This window comes from Bacillus rossius, chromosome 2 (assembly GCF_032445375.1).
Source record: "Bacillus rossius redtenbacheri isolate Brsri chromosome 2, Brsri_v3, whole genome shotgun sequence".
Classification (NCBI taxonomy): domain Eukaryota; kingdom Metazoa; phylum Arthropoda; class Insecta; order Phasmatodea; family Bacillidae; genus Bacillus; species Bacillus rossius.
In genome coordinates, this window is record NC_086331.1 from 102266583 (window position 1) to 102276065 (window position 9483).

Genomic DNA, 9483 nt, shown 5'->3' on the forward strand with positions numbered 1-9483 from the left:
TACTCACTTTATATTTATTCTCCAGATTTAATTTCACTAACACGTCTCTCTACACGCCCGTTACACGTTACACATTACACGGTTAAAAAGCCTGAGGCACGAATCGGTTTAGGTGAGGGCATGGTCCACACACGTGGCCATACTGCAAAGTATACTTATTACACGGTGATGAAAAACTCGACTGAGACAATTAATTAATTAAACAGCCCGCTGACCGAGAGCTGCCCCGAGGATGACGAACGAAAGCGATTTAAAAAGAATTAACGATACAGAAATTACTTGGTCAGTGATGAACAAAGGTTGAGGTCCCCGGGGTGCTGGCGCGTCTGCTCTCGGTCAGTGATGAAGATGGACTGGGCTGAGCTCATCGCTCGCAGGTGGCAACATGGCGCCCTTCGCGCCAACACAATTACCGTTACTGTATTCTACGACTCCGTGCCCCGGCGAAAGTTGAGTAAATTACAGATAAACATTAAAAATATATAAAAATTACTGACAATGGAAAGTTTGTTACTATTTACTTATTTAATGATAATTCATATAAAAGCATTCCTATCCTCGTCCAAGTCCGTGCCTGTTCGGGTCCGCCCGGGCAACGTCTATAGTTATTTAAGGTAACCTATTTAAATTACAGAAAACACAAGTAAATTGCACAACACTGGGGCAAAGACGAATGAAAACAAAAAGGGTTTACAAATAATATTAAAACGTAGCAAATTAGGGGTGCGGCGCACTGCAGCTAAGCGCCCTCTTGCCGGGCTAGACACACACGCACACACGCACGCACGAGCGGGAGGTTTGAATATAGATGGTGGTTGGGCGGTGTCGTATCGGGCTCAAAGGGGCCGCAGGCCCGGACGACGTCAATTGCCCCCTCCGAAAGTAGGCCGATATGACAGCGCCGTTTGACAGATGGTTGGGGGGTGTTGCCTGTACTGTTTACGTCGCGCACTCCCACGTGGCAATGTTGATGTTTATGTTTGTGCGGGCAGGTGGCAATGTTGACATGACGGACGGACAAGCAATGTTTACACGATGGAAGGGCGAGCAATGTTTACATGATGGCGGCGAGCAATGTTTACAAAATGACAGTTGAGCAATATTTACACTATGGAGGACGATACACACGGACAGAATGGGCGCTGGCTGACTAACCTTGTGGGTGGTGACCCACCAGTTGTCCCGAGCCCCAAATCTGCGTCAGCTGCGGCTGCGGCGGCTGCTGCGTGTGATAGCGTGGCGGTGGCCAGGGCGCCGGCCGGCAGGGACGGCGGCGGCCAAGGTCAGGCGGCTCGTGGCAGGCGGGCAGCAAGCGCGGGCGGCGCTCGGCACGGCCCGGCTCAGCCTCGCCGACAGGCGGGCGCTTCGCGGCCCGTCGTGACAGACGGGTGACAGGTGTCGAAGTCCGGGTGGTGGTCACGTTCGGTGGTGGGACGGTCGGGCGTCCCGGCGTCGTGGCGTCGACCTGCATCGCGACAGGCGGATGTAGGGAGCTCAGGCGACTCTTCACGGTGCGGCGTCCCAATGTTGCCAACTTGCGACATTTTTGTGGCGTCTCGGGCGGCAGGGCACTTGACCGGTGTTCCGGTACTGCGGCATTCGGCGTCGGAATCGGGCGTCGTGGCGTCTCGGTCGTTCCTGGCGTCGCGTCAGGTGGGCCTGTAGGCGGCGTCCGCGTCGGCGTCGCGCGCGTCCTTCTCTTTCGGTCCGGTTCATCCGTCTGTGCCTCGAAACCAGGCGGGCACAGAGGAGCAAATCCAGGCGGCGGGGCGGCGCTCAGGCGTCTCGGCGTCATGGCCCTGGACATCGTGTCGCAAAGCGTCCTGTTTGCGACTGCGCACTCTGGTAGCGGTGACGACGGCCGGATGACGTCGAAGCCAGGTGGTGGCGACAAGGTGACACGAAGCGTCGGCGTCGAATCTGGTGGCGTCCGTGGCGAGTCGTGTGGCGGAGACGATGCGGGTTTCGCCGGAAATGACCTTGGTGGCGTCGGGACGGCGGTTCGGTGCGGTGGCGAGGTCATTCCGGCGTCGGGAGGTGTCTCCGACACGAGGCGGGTGCTGGACGGCGTGGCAGACTGCGGTGGGACGGTCGTTGTCGGGCGTCGCTCGGTTGGCTTCGGCGAGTCAAGCGTCATCATAGTCGGGATGAGTGGCGTCAGGTCGGCGAAACGAGGTCTTGCTGGCGATGATGCGTTTGGACCAGCGTCGGGAGACGTCAGGTCGACGAGAGGTGCCGAGGTTGGCGGCTCCAGGACAGGAGGTGGCGGAAGCGGAATTGTCGGCGTCGGGACGGCGAGCGTCGGCGTCGGGATAAGTGGCGTCGGGTCGACGAAACGCAGTGTGGCAGGCGGCGGCGGGATCGGACTTGTGTCGGGAGACGTCAAGTCGATGAGCGTCGGCACGGCGGGCGTCGGGACGGCGGGCGTCGGCGTCGGGACGACGGGCGTGGGCGTCAGGACGACGGGCGTCTTTGTCAGAGCGGTAGGCGTCGGTAACGTAACACGTGGCGGTGCGGGTGACGTCAGGACGTACCTTCGTGGTGCTGGGGTCGGCGTCGTGCGTGAGGAGTCGGCTTGGTGCGGCGGTGACGTTCCGGCAACGGGCGGCGTCCTTGGCACGGGCTGCGTCGGCGAGTCGAGCAGCGTCTTTTCCGGCGTGGTTGGCGTCGGCGTGAGCGGAGTCGTTTTCGGCGTGGTTGGCGTCGGCGTGAGCGGCGTCTTTTTCGGCGTGAGTGGTGTCGGCGTGATCGGAGTCGGTGTCGGCGTGAGCGGCGTCGGCGTGAGCGGCGTCGGCGTTTCGGGAAGCGTCGAGGCGTGTCGTGGAGGATTTTCCAGCGTCTCTGCCTCGTACTGCGCCTGGGTGGCTAGGTAGGCAGTGCACCGTGCGCACGTGAAGGTAAAAAACTTGCGCAGTACGGTCCATTCACGTTCGCCGATACAGCCACGATGCCACAGGCCGGCACATTCCTGGCAGCGGTATCCCTCGCTACTACCTCCGGGACACGACCTAGCTCCACATTTCGTCACGCCGTGTATGCGGTACTCCGTACAGTAGCCACACTCGTATCCGGCGGCGGTCCTGCCATGCAAGTCCCAACTCGGGCGGGGAAAGTAACACCCGATACACTCGTCCGGATACGGATACATGTCTACGCACGTGGTACTCTGCACACGAACAGTCCTCACGAACACATCAGCACTGTGTTACTTACTGCGCTCGGAGTCCGTTGTTTGTGCGCGGATTCCTGGAAGCGTGCGCTTGGCTGATCACGTGGCTGGCGCGCCAGAGTCCCGCTATGCGCTCCGCGCGAACAATAGTTCCGGCGCGAACTTTAGTTCCGCGCGCTCCGCGTAACAACCGCCTATCTCACACGCTCGTACAGGTCTGGTTTTCGCGGAAGATGTAACTCGCCCCACGTTCTTGGGCGCCATTTGAGGGCTGATCGCGCATTGCCGGTGATTTCGAGATGTTAACTATGGGCGCCACCACGTGGAAGGGCACGTGGACCCGGCGGAGTCTCTCACTCAGGGCGTGACGTAGCCCAAGTGGGGACGAGTTACCAGCCCTTTCTATCCTAGCTACCCAGACCTGGCCCGCTCTAGGCGTCGGGCACGCCACACTCCTAGACTCACTCACCACGTGATTAAATAAGTACTCACTTTATATTTATTCTCCAGATTTAATTTCACTAACACGTCTCTCTACACGCCCGTTACACGTTACACATTACACGGTTAAAAAGCCTGAGGCACGAATCGGTTTAGGTGAGGGCATGGTCCACACACGTGGCCATACTGCAAAGTATACTTATTACACGGTGATGAAAAACTCGACTGAGACAATTAATTAATTAAACAGCCCGCTGACCGAGAGCTGCCCCGAGGATGACGAACGAAAGCGATTTAAAAAGAATTAACGATACAGAAATTACTTGGTCAGTGATGAACAAAGGTTGAGGTCCCCGGGGTGCTGGCGCGTCTGCTCTCGGTCAGTGATGAAGATGGACTGGGCTGAGCTCATCGCTCGCAGGTGGCAACATGGCGCCCTTCGCGCCAACACAATTACCGTTACTGTATTCTACGACTCCGTGCCCCGGCGAAAGTTGAGTAAATTACAGATAAACATTAAAAATATATAAAAATTACTGACAATGGAAAGTTTGTTACTATTTACTTATTTAATGATAATTCATATAAAAGCATTCCTATCCTCGTCCAAGTCCGTGCCTGTTCGGGTCCGCCCGGGCAACGTCTATAGTTATTTAAGGTAACCTATTTAAATTACAGAAAACACAAGTAAATTGCACAACACTGGGGCAAAGACGAATGAAAACAAAAAGGGTTTACAAATAATATTAAAACGTAGCAAATTAGGGGTGCGGCGCACTGCAGCTAAGCGCCCTCTTGCCGGGCTAGACACACACGCACACACGCACGCACGAGCGGGAGGTTTGAATATAGATGGTGGTTGGGCGGTGTCGTATCGGGCTCAAAGGGGCCGCAGGCCCGGACGACGTCAGTTTATAGAGCATAATCATCAGCATTCTTGTCCTAATATCCCTGCAACAATATATTTTTTCTGGTTGACTTTTGCATCTCCCTTTAACCTTTATTATCTCAATTACTTCTTGTTGCCTACTCTTTTTCTCCTTGCACCTATTCCATTGTGCTATTTTTGCATATAAAGTTGCTGTATGTTACACGAAAACCTCGCAGTGCTGCCAGAACACTTACAGACTATTCTCTCTTTGGTTGTCTAATATTTCTCATTTCATTTCCAAAATTTCCTTTTTCATGATGCAGTGTTTTTAACTAAGAATATAACCTAAGATGGTCTGTAATAGTGGACAGTTTTCTTTTCTTTGAAACTGACATTGTCCACAACAAAGGTTCTGTTACTGAAAATCAGTAGTTTTATCAAAATCAGCATTTTGAATTATTGGACTATCATTCTTTTAAATGAGGAATATTATCTCAGTATGTAGCCAACGGATGGCTCTCTGCTGGAAACAATTTTTGAAAAATAACTTTTTTGTGAAGAAGAAAAAAAAGATTCCTTACTCTGCTTTAATTCTTATTAGGCATTGAAATGTTAACATAACTTTCATTAAACCCAAGTACAGTGAACAATTGAGATAAATGAGAGCAGAAAGCCTAGTAAAGAATACTCATCCATCTGAACCTGTGGGCATAACTCAAACCTATGTGCAAGTCAAAATGGAAGTGGTTTTGGAGCCCACTGCCATCTGAAGGGGTGCTGTCGCCTTAAACTCGGTGTAGTGTGGTGTGGCGTTAAATGCAACTCTTCAACCTTTATATATGGAAATATGGATTACTAGATTCTTGCATTTACTTTTGTTTTTGCATGACTGAATGCTTATTGTACTGAGATTGGTCTGTAATTTAGTTTTTTGTCTCTTGGACGAGGTCATAATAGACATGCATACAACAAACAGAATCCTGGAAAATTGGGGAATAAATTGCCATGGTCTGTTATAAGAAACCATCCTAGGATTTGCATAGAATTATTTTAGAAAACATTTCCCCTTTAATCCTTTTCTGCCTCACCGAATATGCTTTAGGACTTTTTCTATGTGGTTTAACGTGTCACGGCTATACACAGAGGCTTAAGGCAATGGGACCTCAGAGATTATAGTTTTCTCGTAGCTAATTGGTTACAGACTCAATGCTCATTAACTAGTCACACCAGGGGATTGGGAGCAAAACCAATGTGCTTAATGCATTAGGGATCATAGTCACCAAGGAGCATTTTACATGGTTTAACATTCTTCAATTATATGTAGACTAAACACATGCAGCATTTCATTTCAACATTCTCATAATGTTAGCTGTATTCACTTTTAAATAATGGTGGAGGATATGGGCCTGTCTTTTGTAGGGAAGTTTTGGCCATCGTTTCCTGTTCTAACTTCATGTTTGCAGATGTGTTGATGAATTGTTAACTTTTAATGCTCTTATTATATTTTTTATATTTTTCAAGTTAAATAAATAGTCATATTTTAATGTCGTAAATTTAACGGAAAAATTTACAATTCCAGTTATTAAACATTTTTAATTGGGAAGAGAATGAAGTGCTACTAAGTTACCAACTTAAACTATTCAGTTATTTAAGTCGAATTCATGGCATTTATCATCCGTGGAACTTGTAAAGTTTAAAGGTAACTATTGACACTTGGTTCATAAAACTGTTTTTACGGCCACCCCTCAAACCTGCCCACGGCTATGTGTCTGTATGGCGACACTGACAGCACAATGTTGACATAACCGCTAACATCACACCTGGGGAATGATTGACAACCCTGGCCACTCTCAGGTGCCATCCTGGGTGTGTGTGAACAGATATGCTTGTCTTTAAATCATTCCATGTCTCTGTTGTGAACACCAGGTCTCTGGGAAGTTTTTAGGTAAATCAAACCTATTTTCATGCCTGAGTTATCAGGGAAGCCTCTGTCTGTTAGGCAGGTTAAGTCTTGTATGTCATTATACTGTGTAGGAGTGAATTGCTAGGATGTAAAAAAAAGTATTTTGTCTTAACTAGTTTTGAACTTATCAAAAGTTAACTTTAAATTATTTAGTTCTTGACTATTAGTGACGCTTTGTACCTTGTTGATGGCAAGATCATTAGAGATGGAGAAATACAACACAACCCAAGGACATCAAGCAAATAATCAGCCTGTAGCAAAGAACCATCACAACATATTCAGGGACAATTTTAGAATGGCGAGACCAGGCCTTTGTAACAAAAGTCTCTTACAATTGCACCAACTTATTCTGTAATAATGTGATGAATGTCTGAATGCCCATTTCTTACTTTGTAAAACACTATAAAGATATTAATCAAAACAAGGTTAGAGTGGTAAAGTACTAGTAAACTACGTGAAATATACGCCCTCTTAGAGAATGTTAGGAAAATGTTTTGGGAAGTTTCAAAATGCATTTTGGATGGAGGATTTTCTTCAAAATTTCCTAAAATTAATTTTATTAGTGCAAGTTTTACTGAGCAAAATAATATTGGTGCAGGTGAAGTTCGTTGGTAGTACTTCCAAGAAAAGAGGTACCTTATCATGTAAATATTAATTTATTTTGGTAGACATACATTTTAAGATTTAAATTACTCATTTAACTGCATATACTTGATTAATTTCCTCCATAAAAGGTGTCAACACCAAGTAGTACCGTGTGATTATTCATGTCTTGGGAGGACTGAGAAACTTGGTTTACATCTGGAAAACCTGGGAATTTAAATTTACTCTATACAGGTTCAAGTAGGTATGGAAACTTTTTCTTTGTATAAATTTTTGGTGCAATGTATGTAAGTTAGGAGTTATTTCATAATCTATCATATTGTCATTTACTGCCTAAGTAAAGTTTAAGACTCAAAAATTAAATTTCATAAAAATCAGTTAAGTGAAAGCAAACGTACACAACACTTTAGAAAGACAAAAGGGGATCTCTCAAAACAACTAAGTACTTGAAGGTCTTATTACATCTGACCATAGCAAAGACAAAAAAAATGGAACACTATCATAACCCACAGCACACCCAAAGGACTTAATTAAAACATCCCTGAAGTCATGACACAAATGGTAACATTTTTTTTGTTCTCTCTGCTTTCACATTGTGTTAACTTTGATTTATCTGGTACTCTGCTATCTTTTAGGGCCAGAGTCATACAAAGGGAGAGATGGAGGATATATGCACCCCTATCCTATCCTATAAAATCTATCATTCCCACAAGCAAATGGCAAGATTTTAAAAGAAAACCGTAGGAAAAGTACCTAATTCTATCTTCCCCCTGAAATGAAATTCTGCATATGCTCTTGTTCAGGACAGCTAGTTCTCAACCATACGATCAGTGAAGTTGGACACACTGCAATATTGTAATACATTTAACTTAATTATCTTATAAATCCTGCTGCTTAAGTGCAGTAGGCTAATTTAGGGGCAGCTTATAAACAACATTAAACCTAAACATACAGTTTAAGGCCTTGCTGGAGTTTGAACCTATTTAGATGGAAATCTGGTTGACTGGATGGCTGCCTGGAGATTGTTTCTAGCAATATTAACTGCCCTAAGCTTAGATGTATGTCGAATTGCATCAAAAGGTGCATGCAAAAAAGGTTACCTCCACCATCAGTACCTTTCCCCCACACTCACATCCGTAATGTGTTTTGGGGTAGTCCCTGCAGAGCGACCATGCTCCTGTACTGAGCAGTGCGTTGGCAGTTTCATGCCTGCCATCTAGCAATTAATTTGGGTTTTGATTGCTGAATGAAACATGTTATGAGTAATTGTGCAAAAATATAATTTTGTTTCTGAAATAATTTTTTATTGACCTACATTTCTATTCGCCACTGGTAAAAAATATTATTGTAAGATATATAAAAAAATGTAATAATTTTTTCATAAGTATCTTGGCCTCTGGGTTGTAGCCGCGTCCTTGGCGAATAATTCACCGACGTTTCGGTCGACATTGCAGTCGCCATCATCAGGGAGCAGTTACCTACAGGCGACTGCAATGTCCACCGAAACGTCGGTGAATTATTCGCCAAGGACGCGGCTACAACCCAGAAGCCAAGCTACTTCAGACAATGGCCGTGAAAGCCTGGGAAAATTAATTTTTTAATAATCTGCATTTATCCATTATTGCATCAAATGATTTTAGTGTTACTTTTTTTATCTTGTTTTTGTGTGTGCAATATACTGATTATTTGCATGATTACATAAAAAGTCTCTTTTAATCATGCTGTGATATCTTGTAAGTTTCATGATGTAATTTGCAAAAACAGTAATAAAAACATTGTATATAAATAGCTACTAAGAAATAAAATTTATTTCTGAGAAGAACTAACAAATATTTTCAACATCCTTTTTTGTTGAACTTGAGGCATGCTGGTGTGAGATCCCAATCAAATATCACAGAGGCGTTGTGAAGGCCTTACTACAAAAGGGAAGGCCAATTAAAATTTACAACCAAAATGATATCAGACACCAGATGTAGGCAAAAGCAAAATGCATGTAATAAATATTTCCAAATGCCCTGTTTCAAGCTTCTATCCTGAATTTTTACCAATTTGCACAAATACAATAAAAAGAGAAACAGAATAGCAAAGCAACCAAAGAGCAACAAAGTTGTCTGCCACGACACAGAGCTGAGGGACTAATAGACTGATTGTTTGGACTGGCGTTATGCTGTTCCCACATATGGCAGTTCGGACTGGGTTCTCTCGAGCCCACAGTCCGATTTAATGGGAAGCCATCAGTCCCTCAGTTCCGACTGATTAGTTCACCGTATTTGCTCTCACGACAGTTCGACAGTTAAGTTCCATCTGGTCCGAATTGACAGTTCGGGCTGATCGTGTGTGTGTGTTTTTTTTTTTTTGGAGGGGGGGGTGACTTTAGAGACGAGGCACGCACAGCGGCTACGAGGTAGCTCGTTTTGTGTGGTCGAGGCAAGCGAT